The sequence below is a fragment of the Amblyraja radiata genome, chromosome 11, assembly GCF_010909765.2.
Source record: "Amblyraja radiata isolate CabotCenter1 chromosome 11, sAmbRad1.1.pri, whole genome shotgun sequence".
Lineage (NCBI taxonomy): Eukaryota > Metazoa > Chordata > Chondrichthyes > Rajiformes > Rajidae > Amblyraja > Amblyraja radiata.
Window position 1 is genome coordinate 9,991,968 of NC_045966.1, and position 19,907 is coordinate 10,011,874.

Genomic DNA, 19,907 nt, shown 5'->3' on the forward strand with positions numbered 1-19,907 from the left:
CATCAGTCTGAAGAAGGATCTCGACCCGAAACGTCGCCCATTTCCTTCGCTCCATAGATGCTGCCTCACACACTGAGTTTCTCCAGCATTTTTGTCTACCTTCGATTTTCCAGCATCTGCGGTTCCTTCTTAAACACTCCCTCTAGTGGACAAGTTATTTTGCCATAACTGAGCTTGATATTCCTCACGAGACAAAACTGGACCACATCAAACATTGACTGATCAGGTTTTTAGCTTAGTTTTCTCTTCCTCTGTCCATAGTAGCCAAACTGAAATGCTTACCCTCTACCTTAGGGACGACAGATGGCACAATGGGCTAAGTGTTCGGCTGGCAACCGGAAGGTAGCCGGTTCGAATCCCGCTTGGAGTGCATACTGTCGTTGTGTCCTTGAGCAAGACACTTCACCCACCTTTGCCTGAGTGTGAATGTGTGTGAATGTGTGTGAGTGACTGGTGGTAGTCGGAGGGGCCGTAGGCGCAGATTGGCAGCCACGCTTCCGTCAGTCTGCCCCAGGGCAGCTGTGGCTACAGAAGTAGCTTACCACCACCGAGTGTGACTGAGGAGTGAATGAATAATGCGATGTAAAGCGCCTTGAGTATTAGAAAGGCGCTATATAAATCCCATCCATTATTATTATTATTACCTTAGACACCATTTAAGATTAAATGTATCAGAAAAATTGAAAATTACAGTGAAAACAATTGGAAAGTGGCTGTAAATGCACTGTATCAATGTCAGCTAATACTGCTGCAAAGACAGAGAACTGGTGAGCAGTTAACTATCGCCATCTCTCCATGACATCATGCATTAAAGTCTCTTGAAGCGAAACCCAAAGTCTCAGTTTTTCCTTTAATTTTCCTCTGTCAATTTCCTCGACACTGTCGTTATCTTGCACGAAACACTCCCCACGTTATTCCCTTTATCTTGTACCTGTACACTGAGGGTGGCTCGATTGTAATCATGTATTGCCTTTCTGCTGACTGGGGCCTTGGGTCTTTGGGCCTTTACTTGTCACTTGTGCAACAGCGCCGTGAAAGTCTCTTTGTATATATTACACGTGCAGGCGCCGACATTATCGGCGCCGTTGTGCAAAGTCCAAAGTCCAGTCGGCCCGCGTGCTCGATGTACTGGAGCAGTTCCCGTGAACTGACCTCCCTCTCATCGCCTGGCCCTCTTTGTGTCCCGGGGGCCCCTCCTGTAGCCGACCTTGAAGCGTTGCTCCAGTTCACCCTTCCACCAGCCCTTGCCTCCCTCGCTCCCGACCCCCCCTAGCTCCAGATAAGCTGATGACCGACATATATTTCTCCTCAGAATTTGCATCCCAGATAGAGGGAAACCTGGTTTATGATGTTCAGCAGCAAATCACATACAGTATGTGCTGCCCAAGCAATGAGTATTTGCAACATGAGTGAGTCTTTACTATCATCCACCATTACTTATCCAGATGACCTGAATTGTCAAACAGCTCAACAAAGAAGCATCCCGGGTGTTGCAATTGACTAGAAACACAATTGCATCCACTATATAAAGTATATGGCACTGCAGACTAATTAGTGGTTAAGTATTTGATGCCAATTGATTAAACCTGATTCTATAAATCTCTTCATTACCGACGCGGGATCAGTTAGGGGACAAAGGAACTATTCTCCATCTGCGTTAAAAAACATCAACACCATCCAGAACAAAGTAACCTGCTTGATCAGCATACCATTCATCATCGAGACCATTAGCGCACACACACACACCGTAGTACCATGGTGTGTGTGAATCTTTGCTGGAACTCAGTTAGTATCTTTGTTTGAACTTGGTGGAAAGTGAAGGCTTAGTGGGAGACTTATGGGCCTGTCCCACTTAGGCTATTTTTAGGCGACTGCCGGCGACTGTGATGGTCGTAGCAGGTCGCCGAAAAAACGGCGGCTGGACCCCCCTTCGAAATAAAATTTGAAATAGAATCATTGTTGAAAATCCAGCGGCGACCTGAAAGATGCTACGACTCTTTGGGCGACTGAGGAGACGACTCACGACCATACAGGCGACACCTCGGCGACCATCTGGCGACAGCCTAGTCGCTGGCAGTCGCCTAAAAAATCGCCTATGTGGGACAGGGCCATTAGGTTTAGGTTTATTAATGCCACGTGTACTGAGGTACTGTGACAAGAATTGTTTTGTGTGCTATCCAGGTAGATCAAATATACCACACACATACATACAATCAAGTTAAACTCAAGTATAATGCCTGGTCCAAGAATTAAATAATTAATGGAAAATACTGTATGAGAATAAGCGAGACGTTTTTTTTTTTGCGTTCTGGAAGAAATAGCCATGAGACGGAGGCAAAAAAATTAAGAGAACAAAACACGACAGGTGAGGTCATTAAAAGATTAAAAATTGAACGGGTCAATTTGAGGTAAAGGAGATATGAAAAAATATTAATATGCAACATGACGACAACTTATGCATAGACAATTATGGTGCAGCAAAAAAGGGACAATAGACAATAGGTGCAGGAGTAGGCCATTCGGCCCTTTGAGCCAGCATGGCCATTCAATGTGATCATGGCTGATCATCCACAATCAGTACCCCGCTGGCTCGAAGGGCCGAATGGCCTCCACCCCGTAGTTTCTATGTTTCTATGCCACCGCGGCCTGCCCGCTTTTCCTTTAAATGCCAAATACCAGGAAGCCATAAAGGAAGGAATGGTGATGGAGGAAAAGGGGGAGAGGAGGAAGAGGTGTGAGTTCCAGGTGGGATACAGGGGTGAGTGTGGGGGTGAGAGGGAAGGAGGAGGGTTTGTTAAGCGTTAACTAAAATTGGACAATTCAATATATATATATTGTTGTTTTTTTTTACTTTGTTGCCTCATTAAATCTTTTTGTCATTCTTTGCATTTTCTCTGTCCTATCCAATCTGACGACGTTGACAACTGTGTCTTTGTACGATTAATTGTTTTCACCCTCTTTATTGTCTCTTTAAATGCCTGTCAGAGCATCGCAAATGGCCCAGTCTGCCAGTTCAGTTTAGCTGGCTCTGACTTAACATCCTCATCGTGGCCTAGCTCTCATTTTACTCAACCTTTCATCAAAATAATATGCATGTGTGAGTAAGATTGGAGCATTTTTCAATTACAAGGCATAACAATATGCATGCTAAATAATGGAAGCAGCTTGCAGCAGATGGGGCTCAGGAAAAGCCGAGCAATTTCTGTCTGAATTCTCCAATTCTAGATAACCCCTAACAAACCCACCTCCCCTTTCTCCTCCTCCTTCCTCACCCGCTCCCTGTCCCCTGTGTCCCAACCTGGACTCACACCTATTCCTCCGCTCCCCCTCTCCCTCCACCCACATTCCTTCCTTTATGGTTTCCTTGCTTTACAAAGCAAATCTCACACCTTCAGATTGTGTTTCATCACTGGTCTTTGTCGAATCATCTGCCTATTAAGCCCACCCCACGCCTGCGTTCATCCTGCCTCCTGCCATGCTCCGACCTGCCACCCCCCCCTCTTCTAGCTTTTTATCCTCTGCAGTTGCATCTGCAGTTCCTTTTTTCTACAACTTCAAGTTACCTTCACTAATCCCTCTCCATGCACAGCCCATCCTCTGAACGCAAATAAATGAACCCCAGGAAAAGGTGGCACGGTGTCGCAGCGGTAGAGTTGCTGCCTTGAGACGCCAGAGACCCGGGTTCGACCCTGACTACAGGTGCGGTCTGTACGGAGTTTGTACGTTCTCCCGGAGATCACGTGGGTTTTTTCCGAGTGCTCCAGTTTCCTCCAACACTCCAAAGACGTACAGGTTTGTAGGTTGATTAGCATCGGTTAAAATTGTAAGTTGTCCCTCGTGTGTGAGGGAGAGTGTTAGTGGGTGGAGATCACTGGTTGGTGCGAAGGGCCCATTTCCGCGCTGTATCACTAAAGACTAAAAATGAAATTTAGTACCATCTAACAGTTTAGATTGGAAGTAAAATGATTATTGTCTTCCTTTCTTATTTTTCTTGGTTTTCATAAATTTAACTAGACTAAGTGGGACCCGTTGGGTCTCATGTTCACATGGGAGGGCTGGTCCCCCAACGCAATATTCCACCTCATCACCAATTCCAATATTGGTGGCCAGTGCGGGGGGGGGGGGGGGGGGGGGGGCTTTCTGGAGCGTTAGTACGGTGGTTGTGGGCCAAAAGGACTGGTATCCAGAGGGCTAGTATAGACATTGTGGGCTGAATGGATTCTTGGGCTGGCAGCTCAGTCACTCAGGCACAAAATTCTGCCCAAAACATGTGAGAGACTTTGTGAGAGAGAATGGGGAGAGGGTGAAGAATACATTTTAGACATTTTTCATCTTTTTCTGCAGATCACAGCAATGAGGGAAGAAAGTCTATCTTGGAGCCAATGAAGGGAGGGAGAAAAATACTGGGGTGAGGTTTAATTCTTGCAGGGGAAGTACTTACTGATGGGCCGGCCGAAGGACTTCTCATGGGCTAGTACAGGCCTGATGGGCCGAATGGGCTCTTTAAAAAAAAAATCTCAGTGAAATCTCACTGAGGCACTTTTTCTGGACTTTTCCTTGCCTGGCACGGGCCTTTTGGGGCAAAATGCTCCTCCTGGGCTAATACGGGCATTTTGCGCAAAAGGTACTGCTTATCGGCTAATAGGGGCCTTGTGTGGCTGAAATTAGTGGTTTCAGGCAGGCCAAACAACTCATTTCATTTCATTTCCATTTCAATTTCAAGCACATGGCAGGCCAAAAACTCATTCCATTTTCATTTCATTTTCATTTCATTTCCATTTCCATTGCAGTTTCAAGCACAGGGCAGGCCAAACAGCTCATTGCATTTTCATTTCATTTCCATTTCCATTGCAGTTTCAAGCACAAGGCTGGCCAAACAGCTCAATGCATTTCCATTTCATTTCCAATTCCATTGCAGTTTCAAGCACAGGGCAGACCAAACAGCTCATTTCATTTTCATTTCATTTCATTTCCATTCCAGTTTCAAGCACAGGGCAGGCCAAACAGCTCATTGCATTTTCATTTCATTTCCATTTCCATTGCAGTTTCAAGCACAAGGCTGGCCAAACAGCTCAATGCATTTCCATTTCATTTCCAATTCCATTGCAGTTTCAAGCACTGGGTAGGCCAAACAACTCATTTCATTTTCAATAAGGGCTAACAAATCATTTATTGCAAGTACATTGCAGACTCACAGTTCAGTTGATTCACAGCTCTGAATCACAGTGGCTTCTCCCTCGCAATCTTCCAGAGTGACTGACTCATGTCCAGGCATCCCGCCCCCCCCGCCCCCCCCACCGGAAGGGGCGTTACCTTCATCATGGTGATTGACAGGCAAAAGGACCAAACAGCTGATTTCAAGAATTTTTAAACACTCATAACTTTTTATTTTTCATCGAATCGAAAAATCTTCAGGGCTGCCTCAGCGGAGGAGGACTGTGAGTAAGATGGCCAAAAATCATAGCGATATAGGGTAGCCTTTTTTCTTAAATCAATATACAGCGCAGACGGGAAATTGACAAGATGAGACTTTTAGTTATATAGATATTGCTTTGCTCATTTCCCATTTCCCTATTCTATTACTCACCTGCTACTATCCTCAACACATTTATCTGTTTCAATGTTGCTATTAGATCCATTATATAAATTTGCTCTGCTTGCTTTGCCGTTTGTATTTTCCTTTCTCTTAAATCACTATTAACTTACTGAATGTTCATTGACAATGTTGTCATTTTTTCCCCTTCCTTCATTCTGCCATTTCCTCTTCAGAGATCCTTTACTGGAATATAGAACATAGAACAGTGCAGCACAGGAACAGGCTCTTTGGCTCACAATGTCTAGACTGAAGATGATGCCAAGTTAAACTAATCTCCTGTGCCTGCACATGGTCCAGATCCCTCCATTCTGGTTAAAACCTTTAATGTGAATCCCATCATTTCCTCTATTCCCTAAATCCGTTCTTTAAACTCTTGTTCTTCATACTTATCTTTCCAACACAATATCTGGCGATTTCTACTCATTTTCTCCATTTGCTATTCAGATTTACATGTAAAAGACTTTTTTTCTTTCAGATTTCCTCTCAATTTCACGTTTTGTTATTTTTAGTTACGCATTTCAAATTTTCCTTTCCTCTTCATTCTCCTAGTCACCTCATGCCTATATGGTCTTCTTTCTCTCCATTTTTCATTTTTAATCATTTTTCTCCAGCAAGTTAAATGTTAACCTTTCATCCATTTGATTTATTTTTTATTTTACCGCTCCTATTTCTCTTTTCCATCCTTTCTATCCTTGCACCCCCCCCCCCCCCCCCACCCCCCACTTTTCACACAGAGAGTTGTGAGTCTGTGGAATTCTCAGAGGGCGGTTTAGGCCGGTTCTCTGGATACTTTCAAGAGAGGAGTCTTAAAGATAGCGGAGTCAGGGCATATGTGGAGAAGGCAGGAACGGGGTACTGATTGGGGTGATCAGCCATGATCACATTGAATAGCCATGCTGGCTCGAAGGGCCGAATGGCCTACTCCTGCACCTATTGTCGATTGTTTATTGTCTCTTTTTCTGCACCATTATTTTCTATGCATAAGTTGTCGTCATGTTGCATATTAATATTTTCTCCCATCTCCTTTACCTCAAATTGACCCATTCAATTTTCAATCTTTTAATGACCTCACCTGTCATGTTTTATTCTCTTTAATTTTTCTGTCTCCGTCTCATGGCTATTTCTTCCAGAACGCAAAAAAAAAAAAACTCTCGCTTATTCTCATACAGTATGTTCCATTTATTATTTAATTCCTGGACCAGACATTTCCACCAACAAGTTCCTTCCCTCTCTGCAACATAAAGAGGCATCGCTGAGAAATGAGGCATTGTCAAGGAAATCAGTGGTGTAATATTTTTAGCACTAAGTATTAAGGGCTGATATGTGCAATAATGAATAGGACGTTCCATCAACACTTCCCCCAGCAAGACGTGGCAAGGATTAAGATAGAGACTGAAGTTCCTCTTCAACTGTGTTCAATTCCCAAGGGTGATTTAAAGCACTAGATGCCTTCTCTAAAATCTATTCAACCAGCAGAGCCAAGTCACAGTGCACATATTACCTGGATACAGTCTAATGAAACACACTTACTCACTTACAGGATAATTGTGTAGAATAAAAATATATCCACATGTTCACGAGTTCCTAAGTTCACAAGTTATAGGAGCAGAATTCAGCCATTCGGCCCATTGGGTCCACTCTGCCATTCAATCACAGCTGATCTCTGGATCCTAACCCAATTTTCCTGCCTTCTCCCCATAACCCTTGACGCCCATTCTAATCAAGAACCTGTCTATCTTTGCCTTAAACAATCCACTGACTTGGCCTCCACAGCCCTCTGTGGCAATGAGTTCCACAGATTAACTACCCTCTGACAAAAGAAGTTCCCCCTCACCTCCTTCTTGAAAGAACGCTCATGTTAAAGCTGTACGATATATGTTTTGGCCTATATTAAACTCATGTCAACTGATGCAGACGCGGAGTGCAGATGCCGGTTAACAAAAAAAGACACAAAGTGCTGGAGTAACTTGGCGGATCTGTCCTCAATCAAGAGCCTCTGTCCATTGCATGAATATAAAAGTTTGGACTATATTGTCTCCACGTAACATGGACAAGAAGAACCTTCCTGAGCGTCTAATAACAAATGAGTCCTTTATCAACTGATAACTGAAAGCAAGAGCGGAACTCACTATCAAAACATGGAGGGGACGGGGGACACAATTTTTTGGCGGCAGCGCGCATGCGCACACTCACACACACACGCGCGAGGCTTTGGAGGCTCAATCCAGCGCTAAATGCAGCTCAACTGTGCCTGTCTCACCGGGTTAACTACAGCCCTGTCTGGACTGACGGGATACCAGCACAGCTTCTCCACGCTGGCCATATTTCCCGCAAGCCCAGGCAGGTTAACCTGGCGGGGATGTCGCCCACCTCTCAAAACATGGGGGGGACCCGCCCCCCCCCCCCCCCCCCCCCCCCCCCGGGTTTTCCGCCCCTGACTGAAAGGTCACATAAGCAGAGCAGAGAATAAATAATGGAGAAAATAAAACACAATGTGCTGGCGTAACTCAGTCCAGCACTGCGTACAGAAGCTTGAAAGCACACACCACCAGACTCAAGTACCATTTCTTCCCCTCTGTTTAGACTTGAAACGTTAGAGATACAGCATGGAAACAGGCCCTTTGGCCCACCGAGTCGGTGCCAAGCAGTGATCACCCCGTACATCTGGCGCTATCCTACACGTTAGGAACAATTTACAATTTAGAAACATAGAAACACAGGAACATAGAAAATAGGTGCAGGAGTAGGCCATTCAGCCCTTCGAGCCTGCACCGCCATTCAATATAATCATGGCTGATCATCCAACTCAGTATCCTGTACCTGCCTTCTCTCCATACCCCCTGATCCCTTTAGCCACAAGGACCGCATCTAACTCCCTCTTAAATATAACCAATGAACTGTCCTCAACTACCTTCTGTGGCAGAGAATTCCAGAGATTCACCACTCTCTGTGTGAAAAATGTTTTTCTCATCTCGGTCCTAAAAGATTTCCCCCTTATCCTTAAACTGTGACCCCTTGTTCTGGACTTCCCCAACATCGGGAACAATCTTCCTGCATCTAGCCTGTCCAACCCCTTAAGAATTTTGTAAGTTTCTATAAGATCCCACCTCAATCTTCTAAATTCTAACGAGTACAAGCCGAGTCTATCCAGTCTTTCTTCATATGAAAGTCCTGACATCCCAGGAATCAGTCTGGTGAACCTTCTCTGTACTCCCTCTATGGCAAGAATGTCTTTCCTCAGATTTTAGTGAAGGCAACTAACCTACAAACATGTATGTCTTTGGAGTGTGGGAGGAATCATGAGCACCCAGAGGAAACCCACACGGTCACTGGGAGAATGTACAAACTAAACACAGAGCACCCTTGTCTCTGACGCTGTAAGGCAGCAACTCCACCATTGCGCCACTATGCCGCCATGTTATCAGGCTTCTGAACGGTCCTTCCATAAGCTAAGGTACAGTCCCGATTCACCTCTACCCCATTACGGACATTGGACTTCATCTATGGAACTGATGGGCTACAATGCTGAGAACTATATTCTCCACTCTGTATCTTCCCTTTGCTCTATTCATTGTACCTGAGTTTGGCTTGTTTGTAATAATGTGTAGAGTATCTGATCTGTTTGGATTACATGCTAAACAAAGCTCTCTCGCTGAACATCTGTACATGTGACAATAATAAACCTAAACCTAGACCAGGCCGACAAAAACTGTGAGATCCTATTATTAATGCCTTCTATCTTCAGCCTTGCATCGCACATCAGAACGTAACTCCTCTCTTTGCATCAGACTTCATTTCATCCTCCTGCTCACTCAGTGATATCCAGTTTGAAAGAGCAAGATGTGCTGCTGCATTGGACGAAATCATCGGAGCGTTAATTGGAGGGTGCTCGTGAATAATACATAGAACGACATCAACATTGTCCCTTCAAACACTCATAGAGCAGGATTACCATGAGCCAGATGCAGTGCAAAGCTTCCTATAGTCTGTTTTGTCAAACACTCACAATGCAGAGGCAGCGCGTGCAGGATCTTAGCAAAGAACTCCTTTTTAATTGCTTTGTCGAACACAGGCAACCCAAATACGGAGCTACCGTTGAACACAGAGTCTGCCTCACACTATCGAATAAAGCAAGGCAGCTCAGGTTGAACACAAGATGAATACAAAGCTAAAACTCCTGTGCGTGAAATATTTACTTTATATGCCAGAGGCATGGGCATGTTTTACATCAATGCTAAAACCCAAACAAATTATTGGATTAATAAGAAATATTTAGTTGAGTTTAGTTCAGTTTAGTGATACTGCACAGAAATAGGCCGTTCAGCCCACTGAATCCGTGCTGACCAGTATCCCCGCACACTAACACTAATCCTAACAGGATTTAAGAGAGAGTTAGATAGAGCTCCAGGGTCTATGGGAATCAAGGGATATGGAGAGAGGGCAGGCACAGGTTATTGATTGGAGACGATCAGCCATGATCACAATGAATGGCGGTGCTGGCTCGAAGGGCCGAATGGCTTCCTGCACCTATTTTCTATGTTTCCTGCACACACTAGGGCAATTTACATTTATGCCAAGCCAATTAACCTGCAATCCTGTACGTCTTTGGATCGATGGAGGATACCAAAACCGAAAGCGCTGGAGAAAATCCACGCAGGTCACGGGGAGAATGTACAAACTCCGTACAGACAGCACCCGTAGTGAGGATCAAACCCTGGTAACTGCCGCAGTAATTCCCCTGTCCCACTTAGGCAACCTGAACGGAAACCTCTGGAGACTTTGCGCCCCACCCAAGGTTTCCGTGCGGTTCCCGGAGGCTGCAGGTGGTTGCCGGAGGTTGCAGGTAGTGGAAGCAGGTAGGGAGACTGACAAAAACCTCCGGGAACCGCACGGGAACCTTGGGTGGGGCGCAAAGTCTCCAGAGGTTTCCGTTCAGGTTTCCTAAGTGGGACAGGGGCATAAGGCAGCAACTCTACCGCTGCACCACCAGTTTGGCTTTCTTCCCAACCAATTGTTCAAGCGCTTTTGATTGCAACATGCGCCTTAATTTAGTTCAACAAAGAAACTGACAAGTTACTAAAGAACTTATTAAAAATATATATGTGATCAAATTGGATTGATTAGTAGGACTGGATGTTACAACCCCTAAGATTTTTCACTACAATTGACATTCTTGGGGATGACCACCAGATGATTTTGCTACCAATCAGACACATCTTCAGTTGTGTACCTCAACGTCACTGGGTGTTTCGGCCTTTTATCACAAGACACCCTCAGTCGAGGCAGGCCCACCGCAGGGAGATCAGACCTGGGTGTGTGTCTTATTGTTAGCCTCTAGATGGTCACGTGGCAGACCAGACAGCATCTTTTCTCTTCAGCCACAGCCAGTGACTGCTCCATTCGCCAGCATTGGCAAGTTTATTTATTGCCCTCTGACTCCTACTTCCCTCAGGGGCCTTGCGGTAGAACTGGCTACAAAGCCCCTGCTGAATATTACTTCTAGAGTCTGTAACTAGAATTCTCTGGAACTAATTGAGAATAAATATGTAGTTTGAAAGTTATTTATGATATTTTGATGTTTATGATATTTTGGTTTAATTACTTATTTTTTAATTAAATTGCCTTATATTCTTTCCTACATTCGGGCGGCGCGGTGGCGCAGCGGCAGAGTTGCTACCTTACAGCGCCAGAGACCCGGGTTCGATCCTGACTACTGGTGTTGTCTGTACGGAGTTTGTGCGTTCTCCCTGTGACCGCACGCGTTTTTTTTCCGGGCGCTCCATACCACACTCCAAAGACATACAGGTTCGTAGGTTAATTGGCTTCGGTAAAATTGTAAATTGTCCCCAGTGTGTGTAGGGTAGTGTTAATGTGCGGGGATCGCTGGTCGGCTCGGACTCGGTGGGCCAAATGACCTGTTTCCGCACTGTATCTCTGTATCTCTAAACTAAAATAAATTTGTGTTGACTATTATGAAGCCATCCAGCTTTTTCCCCTGATCAAATGGGAACCAGAGCTGACTCCAGGGTATATTACAAAGCAATCAGGGCACCAACACAGAGCATTTGCCACATGGAAACTTTAGCACTACCTACCTGAGGGGCTGCATGGTCATATGGACATATTTTTGGCCCCTGGTACATTGACTGGTCAGCGTATTAAACACTATGCAATCAGAGCTGTCTCCAAAGGAGTTTGAGAGCATAGTTTATGGGATTACTAATTTTACAGAAGTATAAAAATCATGAGAAATAGATCGGGTGGATGCATAGGGTTTCTTGGCCAGAGTAGGTGAATCGAGGTCCAGAAGATATGGTTTTAAGGTGAAGGGGAAAAGATTTAAAAGGAATCTGAGGGGTAACTTTTTCACACAAAGGGTGATGGGTGTATGGAACGAGCTGCCAGAGGAGGTAGTTGAGGCAGGGACTATCCCAACGTTTAAGAAATAGCTAGACAGGTACACGGATAGGTCAAGTTTGGAGGGATATGGACCAAACGCAGGTAGGTGGGACTAGTGTAATTGGGACATGTTGGCCAGTGTGGGCAAGTTGGGCCGAAGGACCTGTTTCCACACTGTATCACTCTATGACTCTTTGACTCTCTATATAAAATGATGAGAGGCATAGATAGGGTAGACCAGGGGTGGGGAACCTTTTCATGTTCGAATGCCGCATTTAGCTGTAATCTAATAAGGCCGCAACCAAGAAACTTCAATTATTTACACTTCAAAATGTACATTATTTTATTAAAATAGCCCTCGTGACTTACTAACGTTTTAATTGTGGCTGTCAGTCGGGGAGGATTATTTTGTTGAACCTTCTTTTACTCTTTGGTATTTTAAATACGTTCATTTTAAGATTAAAATTAAAATAATAAAAGGCGAACAAAAACATATTGATAAAAATATTTGTTCTACAAAATTTGGATTCATTCAAAAGGCCGCACTTAATGGCCTAGAAGGCCGCATGTGGCCTTAAGGCCGCAAGTTCCCCACCCCTGCGGTGGACAGTCGGACCCATGCGGTCATATGGAGAACGCACAAACTCGGTATAGACAGCAACCGTAGTCAAGATTAAACCCGGGTCTCTGGCGCTGTAAGGCAGCATCTCCACCGCTGCGCCATCGTGCCGCCCACTGGTCTGGTGCCAATCATAGTAACTCCACCCTACAGTATGTAAAAAGGAATTGAAAGCACTGAAAATCCTCAGACTGAATCAAGGAAGGTTACGACCCGAAATGTCACCCATCCTTTTTCTCCAGCGAGGTTGCCTGACCCGCTGAGTTACTCCAGCACTTTGTGTCTATCGCCACTCTACAGTAGGCCCTTGAGTGGAACAGTGTCACTCTGTCTTCGATATTGAAGCTTCTGGCTGAACAAATGTGCACTCCAAACACAGCGACATTCCCTTAAAACTACTTAGTGCGGAGATGATTCATTTCATTCCTCAACATTTTAATAATATCTGTTCTTTGAAGTAATTAAGAACGGTTAAATCACGGAGTACTGAAGTTAATCCCTAATCACCCAGGGATGATTTCAACACTGCCACTTAGTTCTAATGCAAATGCCTTTCACAAATAGCATTTGGCTTAAAAATTGATGATGCTGTATCAGCACCATGTGGCTGAAAATGCAATTTGGATGGAGTGAGACGTAATTAGGTCCATTACTGGTTTATTTTGCATCATTGGTTGGGAATCCAATTCAGCACTTCCTGGAACAAGTTGGGCTTGCGTTTCTCTGCATCCACTGATGACATTTCTTATGCTTTTTGAGAGTGCGACACTCTCGGTGGCGCAGCGGTAGGAGATGCTGCCTTACAGCGCCAGAGACCCGGGTTCGATCCTGACTACGGGTGCCTGTCTGCACAGAGTCTGTGCGTTCTCCCCGTGACCTGCGTGGGTTTTCTCCGAGATCTTCGGCTTCCTCCCACACTCCAAAGACGTACAGGTTTGTAGGTTAATTGGCTTGGTGTAAAAGTAAAATTGTCCCTAGTGCATGCAGGGTAGTGTTAATGTGTAGGGATCGCTGCTCGGGCTGGACTCGGTGGGCCGAGTCCGGGTCTCCGGCGCTGCATTCGCAGAAAGGCAGCAACTCTACCGCTGGGTCACTGTGACCGCCCTGAGAATTAAAAGACTGAAGGGCCTGTCCCACGAGCATGCAACTCCATGCGGCAAGCGTGACCTAAGCGTCTCCATGCGGCAAGCGCGACCTAACCAGAAGCGGGGGCCGCGCGGAGGTGGAGTGAGTGACATGAAGTGCGAGCGAAGTCCGCGGGAAGTTCGCGCGTGACGTACGGCGTCGAGGCGGCTGCGGGCCGGCAGGCCGTTGCCGCGCGGAATTTTTGAACACGGTCAGTTTTTCGGATGTCGGGACCAGCTCCGCACAACTCCATACGGCTCCGGCGATCGAAGTGGGACCGGCCCCGCGAGGCCGTACGGCTCAAGTGACCACGTTAGGTCGCGCTTGCCGCATGGAGTCGCATATGTAGCGCTTGCCACATGGAGTCGCATGCTCGTGGGACAGGCCCTTAAATCATCTAAAAGCTTTGGAAAAGCCTTAAAATATTTGAAAGCGTTACTGTACACGCTAATGAAGTGCACCCTTCATCTTTCCCCCGCAGTGCAGTGATCGTGCGTATGAATGTACACATGGATCCCAATCCAGGTATAAGCTGTGCAGGATCAGAGAGCCCAGTAGGAGTGTTGGGAATTCCAGCATTGGATATCATGTGGAGTTTCTGGCTCAGCAAGCTGCCACGGTATCTCCTTTTCTGGCCCGCTATCAAATATTGTTTGTTGTCCAATAAATTAGCCCCGAACATCTCGTTCTACACCTCGTAAATGAAATCTGTTGACAGACTAATAACGCCATTGTTGTAATTACTTCACTGCATCACCTGAGCAGCGGGAAGTCTTTGCGATAGAATTAGCAATCAATAGACAATAGACAATAGACAATAGGTGCAGGAGTAGGCCATTCGGCCCTTCGAGCCAGCACCGCCATTCAATGTGATCATGGCTCCACATCCACATTCAGTACCCCGTTCCTGCCTTCTCCCCATATCCCCTGACTCCGCTATTTTTAAGAGCCCTATCTAGCTCTCTCTTGAAAGTATCCAGAGAACCTGCCTCCACCGCCCTCTGAGGCTGAGAATCCCACAGATTCACAACTCTCTGTGAGAAAAAATGAAAAAGAGAATCAGCAACGAGCCATTCTTTTTTACTTCAGACTTTAGCGGTGACACTGTGCCGCAGCGGTGGAGTTACTGCCTCACAGCGCAAGAGTCCAGGGTTCGATCCTGACTACAGGTGCTGTCTGCATGGAGTTTGTACGTTCTCCCTGCGTGGGTTTTCTCCGAGATCTTCGGTTTCCTCCCACACTCCAAGGACGTACAGGTTTGCAGGTTAATTGGCTTTGTATGAATGTAAAATTGTCTCTAGTGTGTGTATGATAGTGAGAGTGTACAGGGATCGCTGGTCCCTTCGTGGAAGGGACTGTTTCCACGCTGAATCTCCAGACTAAACTAAACTAAATTGTACTTTAGACTTCAGAGAGAGAGGCCCTTCGGCCCACCGAATCCATACTAACCAGCCATCACCCCCGTCCCACTAACTAACACTATTCCACACACTTGGGGAAATCTACTTTTTTTACCTAAACCAATCCTAAAGTGTCTAGGGACAATTAATAATTATACTAAGCCAATTAACCCACAAACTTGTACGTCTTTGGAGTGTGGGAGGAAACAGGAGCACCTGGAGAAAACCCACGTGGTCACAGGGAGAACGTACAAACTCCTTACAGATTGCACCCGTAGTCAGGATCGAACCCGGGTTTCTGGCGCTGCAAGGCAGCAACATTACCGCTGCGCCAGCGTGCTACTTTGTGCAGTTGTCCCAGTGCAGAGAGGAGAGCTGACTGCAATTCCCGCAGGTTTGGAGATGAGCTTGGTTGGGATAATAGTATTGAAAGCAGAGCCGCAGTCCATGAAGAGGTCCCGATCTGCCCATTCCCTCCGTAGATGCTGCCTGACCCACTGAGTTCATATGGTCACAAGGCCATAAGGAATAGGAGTAGAATTAGGCCATTCGGCCCATCAAATCTATACCACCATTCAATCATGGCTGATCCATCTCTCCCTCCTAACCCCATTCTGCTGCCTTCTCCCCACAACCCCTCACACCTGTCCCAGTCAAATTCCTCCAATGCTTGTGTTTTGCTCAATAGACAATAGACAATCTGCTGGAATTCTCCACATTAATTGTGCATTTTTGTGAATTGAGAAAATCCACCGGAAAAGCTGAGCTTGACTTTAAATTCAACAGAAATCCCAAAGTTGCTGTCAGTACATGGAGAAAGATTAGGAATTACTGCAAAATATTTCCCCACAAAATCAGGTCTGCAATTTGCAGCATAAATGAAGGCTAAAAAAAATTTGCTCTTTGTAGTTAAGAATTTTAAAAATTGATAAAAGTGAAAGGAAAATGCAGACACTTTTATTTAGCTTGTGCATAACCTATTTTTCCTTGTTTTCCTTTATCTTGGTAAAGTCTTCTGTTATTGTTAATAATATCTAACCAGCCAAAGCACTTTGAAACTTCACTTCGACCCTGAACGAAATCTATTAACCTCAAAAGAACCTTGGAAGAGAGGCTTCAAAAATGAAATAACAAATGACACACACTTCATCTCTCATAAGCTAATAGCAAATACTTATATTTTTGCACCAAACAAAATTGTATAGTTTACTAATTTCAAGGGCGCAATGGTGGCGCAGCGGTAGAGCTACTGCCTTACAGCGCCAGAGACCCAGGTTCGATCCTGACTACGGGTGCTTGTCTACGGGAGTTTGTACGTTCCACCCGTGACCCGCGTGGGTTTCTTCCTAGATCTTCGGTTTCCTCCCACGCTCCAATGACGGACGGGTTTGTAGGTTAATTGGCTTGTTATAATTGTAAATTGTCCCCAGCGTGTGTTATTGTGCGGGGATCGCTGGTCGGCGCAGACTCGGTGGGCGGAAGGGCGTGTTTCCATGCCGTATCTCTAAACTAAACTAAACTAAATGTGGGTTTTGAGAAGAGCTATGGTTTCAGTCAGGATATTGATGGAAACTGCATCTAACCACAAAAATTGGTGGCTAGATGCAGGAAGATTGTGCTAGATGCACGAAGATTGTTCCCGATGTTGGGGAAGTCCAGAACAAAGGGGTCACAGTTTAAGGATAATAATAATAATGGATGGGATTTATATAGCGCCTTTCTAGAATACTCAAGGCGCTTTACATCGCATTATTCATACATTCCTCAGTCACACTCGGTGGTGGTAAGCTACTTCTGTAGCCACAGCTGCCCTGGGGCAGACTGACGGAAGCGTGGCTGCTAATCTGCGCCTACGGCCCCTCCGACCACCACCAATCACTCACACACGTTCACACACAAGGATAGGGGGGAAATCTTTTAGGACTGAGATGACAAAAACATTTTTCACACAGAGAGTGGTGAATCTCTGGAATTCTCTGCCACAGAAGGTAGTTGAGGCCAGTTCATTTGCTATATTTAAGAGAGAGTTAGATGTGGCCCTTGTGGCTAAAGGGATCAGGGGGTATGGTGAGAAGGCAGGTACAGGATACTGAGTTGGATGATCAGCCATGATCATATTGAATGGTACGGCAAGGGGTTGAATGGTACAGGCTCGATGGGCCGAATGGCCTACTCCTGCACCTATTTTTCAATGTTTCTATGTTTCTATGAAACACCACGATAGATTGTTAATTGTAAACTGTTATCCTGGATATCAGTTGCTGTTCAAATCCCCTCGTAGAATGCTGCCCAGATACCCGCAGTTTCGCAGCTGCTTCTGTGAGAAGGCTTTAGTCCTGATCTATTTTATTGCTGGTGTTAGCATTCCTTGTTCATCCTAGACCGGACAACAGGGCGGTTCATGTTAGCATAAATCTATGGAAACTATGATATTTAAAACAGACGTTTTTGACATTTCAGGAGTCAAGAGTCTAGAGTGGTTTATTGTCATATGTCCCAGATAGAACAATGAAATTCTTACTTGCTACAGCACAATAGAATATGTAGTCATAGTACTCTGTAAACAATATAATAAATGAGAATATAAAAGTTCAGTGTATATATAAATACGTACACACATATTAGAATTGGCACAGTGGGACAGCTGGTAGAACTGCTGCCCCACAGTGCCAGAGACCCAGTTTCATCCTGATCTCATGTATTGTATTGTATTGTATTCAATTTATTGTCATTATCTCATATTAAAGACAACGAAATGAATTTTCCTTACAGTCAAGTTACATAACAATAAATAATAAATAAATAAAACATATTAAAATGAAACAAAAGCACAAACACAGAAGTCCACGACACAACATAACACAACACAACACAGTGGCACCAAAGTTGAGGAAGGTACCATAGTCCAGCCAGCCTCCCCGCCGATCTTCCCAGATGTTCACCCGTGGTCGGGGCCTCCCGAGCACCCGCAGTCGCCGCCACGGGCGGGCCGATGCTCAGGCCCTCGCGCCGGGATGATGGAACGCCGACGCTGAACCCCGACGGAGAACATCCTCAGTGGCCCGGACCTCCAGATCAGCCACCTCCTACCGTAGTCCGCGGCTCCCGAAGACCACAGGCCGAGCCGGGCGGAGTCGCAGGACTCCGCGATGTTGATCAGCGCCGCCCGCGTTGGGAGCTCCGCGAACCACAGCTCCGCGATGTCGGTGCCGCAGGGCCAGCACTCTGGGGCTCGAAACGGCGATCCCCGGAGGGGCATCGCCCGCCCCGCGATGTATCCAGCGCTGCACCGCCGCTGCTCGAGCTCTGGTCGGTCCCGGCAGGAAAGGCCGTGCCAATCCAGTAGGTAGGCCGCTGGTGGGGGGGGGGGGGGGGGGTCGAGGATGCGACTCGAATAATAGTCGCATCCTCTCCAGGAAGAGACTGAAGGACGGTATCCCTCGCACCGTACCCTCTTCCCCCACATAAAGACATTAAAAAACCCCACAAAAAACGCTTTTCAACATAACAAAAAAAAACAAAAAGATACCGGACTGAAGGCGGAGGCAGCTAGCACCAGCGCCACCGGAAATACAACCTGTCTGTGTGGAGTTTGCTCGTTCTCCCTGTGACCGCGTGGGTTCCCTTAAGGGTGCTCCGGTTTCCTCCCACATCCCAAAGACATGCAGGTATCCGGGATAAATGGCCTCTGTAAATTGCCACTATGTCGGGGGCACGTAAGGAGTGGATGTGGAAGTGGGAAAACATAGAACAAGTGTGAACGGGCGATCGATGGTCAGCGTGGACTCGGAAGACGAAAGTCTGAAGAAGGGTCTCGGCCCAAAACGTCACCCATTCCTTCTCTCCAGAGATGCTGCCTGTCCCGCTGAGTTACTCCAGCACAGTGTGTCTCTGAAGGGTCTGCTTCCACGCTGTTTTCTCCAAAAACTAAAACTAAGGTTTGAACGTCTGCAATATTGAGAAATTATTGATAAGTAATTAGCTCTTGGTCGCACTGCTGATCTTTTCCACCAACTTGTCATACTTTCATCCCACATCTTACACGACGTGCAGGTTTGACATAAAATTTAAGTGGGATAAAATAGAACTAGTGTGGTGACCAGGTGGTCGATGGTCAGCATGGACTCAGTGGGCCGAAGGGCCTTCTTCCACATTGTATCTCAACTAAAACAAAGACGGTTTATGGCCCAGAAGGAAACTATCCAGTCCACCTTATCCATGCTGGTTCAAAAGAGACACACAAGGAACTGCACATGGTGGAATCTAAAACAAAACACAAAGGCACAGAGGCACAGTGGTAGAGTTGCTGCCACACAACACCAGAAACCCGGGTTCGATCCCGTCTATACGGAGTTTGTACATTCTCCCCGTGACCGTGTGGCTTTTCTCCAGGTGCCCTGGTTTCCTCCCACACTCCAAAGACATATAGGTTTGTCGGCTAATTGACTTTGGTAAAAAATGCAAAATTTCTCTATTGTGTAGGATAGTGCTAGTGTCGGCACGGACTCGGTGGGCCGAAGGGCCTGTTTCCGCGCTGTATCTCTAAACACAATTAAACAAAGTACTGGAGGAACTCAGTGGGCCAGGCAACATCTCTGGAGGGCACAGAGAGGTGGAAGTTTGTGTTCGGACACATACATAGATTGAAGAAGCATTATACAGCCCACGTTTCAGTGCTAAGGTTTGTAACCTGCAGATCTCAGCTCCTCTAATGCATGTACAAGCATGCTTTAAATCTTTCTGCCTCCACTGCCCGTTCAGAGTAAAC

General features: G+C 46.0%; 1 long non-coding RNA gene across 1 annotated transcript; it reads right to left on the reverse strand.

Annotated features, from left to right (window-relative positions):
* Positions 1-841: 841 nt before the first annotated feature.
* LOC116978738 lies at positions 842-19,442 on the reverse strand. The gene is made up of 3 exons (XR_004413532.1): positions 19,433-19,442; positions 8,808-8,810; positions 842-879 (listed from the first exon to the last, which is right to left on the reverse strand). It is a non-coding gene; the product is annotated as an uncharacterized LOC116978738 (long non-coding RNA).
* Positions 19,443-19,907: the final 465 nt, after the last annotated feature.